Genomic DNA, 3096 nt, shown 5'->3' on the forward strand with positions numbered 1-3096 from the left:
ACCTCTCATTATTCCTTTATCCTTGGCTATTATCTTGTTCATGAGCTTTATTTGAGTGTCATGTGTAGCAAGTTCATTTCCTTTTCTTTATACTTGACACATTATTCACTATAGACACTTGGCTCACATTCCTTCTTAGAACATTGATGCCTAGCACCTCTTTGGGCTACTAAATGCCTTGTAGTTAGGTTGCTCTTGATAGTGGACTTTCAGCTGATGATCCCGGGTTAGTTAACCCAAGTCATCAAGTGTTGATGCACTCCAAAGAGCTTAATAATCCAAGCAGATCCTAATACAAAGACACCACATGCATATATTCTAAGGTTCAAGCTATTGGTGTCCAGCTTTATTTCTTTTTGTTTTTCTTTTGTTCTGCCACTTCTTGGCTATTTCTTTTTCTCCCCTTTTTTCTTTCTTTTTGTTTTTCTTTCTAACCAAGGATTTTTATTCGATTGAGATTCATAGACAGTAGCTACTTTCTACTTAAGAGGAGACATCCTAGTGTTCTTATTCATTAAAGGTGAGCTATTATACAATCACACACATACCACCACTTACTTTTATTGTACTTCTATCTAACAGAGAACTATCTCACTTCACATTCAAACATTTCTTTTATTGAATTGAAAATACAGGGGACAAAGCATGCTTTTTGTTAAGTGAAAGTGAACACACAAGCACACACTTAAGCTAGCATACTTATTTCAATTAGAACACTCAAGATGCAAAATGACTGAACTAATAGTTACTGTTGCAATGGTAACACTCAAACTTCCAAATTAAAACAGTTCAATGCTGATAGAATTAAGTGACAATACAACCTCTTGGTGGCTTCTTCTTCTTACTCTCGCTCTCAGCTTTTATTGTCACTAGCTTGACATCTTGTTCTTTGATCATGGAGGTTGAAAATCATAGTGCCTCAGCTTTTCTCCTCTTACTGTGAACTTTCTTCCAGTCTCCTCTTTGATGATCTCTAGGTGTTCAAGTGAAAGGATCTGGTTCACAGTATAGTATTCAGATGATTGTGGGGACACCTTCATTGGTTGGGTGTTTAACACTACTTTATCCCCTGGCGAAAAGCCTTCAGTAGGGATCTTCTTGTTTCTCCACCCTCTTGGCCTCTTCTTCTTTTCTTTCTCAAAAAATACTCCCCGCCTTGGTGGTTCTTTATCTGGAGTGTTGAGGTTCTCATCTGGGGGTTTTGGATCTATTCCCTCCTTGATTTCTTTAGTCTGTTGCACCATCTCTACTTCATTCAAGCATGGATTTAGAAGTCTTGGAGTTAACTCATTGAATGCCTCCTTCAAGCTTTGATCCCTGGCTTTATCCTCCATACAATCTTCTTCTTGAGTGGGCTCATGCAGAGTTTTAAAAACATGGAATGCTAGGTGCTCATCATGCACTCTCAGCAACAATTCCCCTTTTTCAACATCTATCAATGCTCTGCCCGTAGCCAGGAAAGGCCTCCCCAGAATGATGGGGGTGTTAGGGTCCTCCTCCATATCCAGGATGACAAAATCAGCTGGGAGAAGGAATTTCCTCACTTTTACCAGTACATTCTCTACAACTCCAACTGCTTGTTGGATGGATTTGTCAGCCATTTGAAGGAGTATTCGTGTGGATTTCAGCTCACAAATTCGAAGTTTCCTCATTAGAGACAAAGGCATCAAGTTTATGCTTGCACCAAGGTCACAGAATGACTTTTCAATTGTTATGTCTCCTATGGTGCAAGGTATATAAAAACTCCCAGGATCATCTTTCTTCTCTGGTAACTCTCTTTGGAGAATAGCACTACATTCCATTGTCATCTCAACAATTTGTCCTTCTTTTAGGGACTTTTTCTTTGTCAGCACTTCCTTCATAAATTTAGCATACATTGGCATCTGTTCAAGTGCTTATAAGAAAGGAATATTGATGCTGAGGGTCTTGAATATGTCCAGGAACTTTGAGTATTGCTTATCCTCATTCTCTTTTTTGAACCTCTGAGGGTATGGAAGTTTGGGGATATGTGGCTTCACCCTTTCCTTCTTCTCTTGTAGTTGTGTTTCAAGGATGTCTTTATCTCTTTTTGAACTTTTTGCATTCTTGATTTTCTGATCCTCTTCACTTCTCTCTTCTATCTCTTCTTGTGGAACTTCTCTGTTGTGTTCTTCCTGATTGATGGCTTTCTTCTCACTTTCCACTATGATTGCTTTGCACTCCTCCCACTTTGTAGCTTTTCCTTTGTCCTTAGGATTGGAGATTGTATCACTTGGGAGAACATTGGTTGGCCGTTCAGCTTGTTTGGCCAATTGTCCCACTTGTCGTTCAAGGCTCTTCATGGTAGCTTCATTTCTCTCTTGCACTTTGACCAAGCTTTGAGTGGACTGAGCAATTGCTTGTATGGCTGCCTCAAGACTTGAAATCCTACTTTCATGATGGTCTATTGGTGGTATGATGGGGGTGGAACGTGGTTGCTGGAAGTTATTTGTAGGGTTGTTTTGTGGATGGAATGTGGATGTGGAAGGTGGTTGTTGGTTGTTTTGGTTAGTGACTGAATTATTGGGTTGATAATAGCTGGAATTTGGGTGGTCATTTTGGGGTTTTCTATATGGATTGTGGGTTATGTTTTGCTGGTTGTTGTTCTGGTTGTTTCTTGAGTTGTTTTGGTTTGAATTCCTTTGCCATGGTTGTTGGTTTTTGTGTGGTTATCTCCCCATCTGAGATTTGGATGGTTCTTCCAGGATGAGGTGGAAAAATGAATTTCTCCCAAAACACACAAATCTAACCGGCAAGTGTACCGGGTCACATCAAGTAATAAAAACTCACGGGAGTGAGGTCGATCCCACAGGGATTGAAGGATTGAGCAATTTTAGCTTAGTGGTTAATTTAGTCAAGCGAATCAAGATTTGGTTGAGTGTTTTGTGATTTGCAGAAATTAAATTGCATGGAATTAAAGAGAACAGGAAATAAATTGTTGAATCTTAAAGAACAAGAAATTAAATGGAAGAAACTTAGAATGCAAGAAATGTAAATTACGGAATTTTAAAGTGCAAGAAATGTAAATGACTTGAATTGTAAAAGGGGATTGGGACTTGGATTTGCAAAAATTAAACA

Source organism: Arachis ipaensis, chromosome B02 (genome assembly GCF_000816755.2).
Source record: "Arachis ipaensis cultivar K30076 chromosome B02, Araip1.1, whole genome shotgun sequence".
NCBI classification, from domain to species: Eukaryota; Viridiplantae; Streptophyta; class Magnoliopsida; order Fabales; family Fabaceae; genus Arachis; species Arachis ipaensis.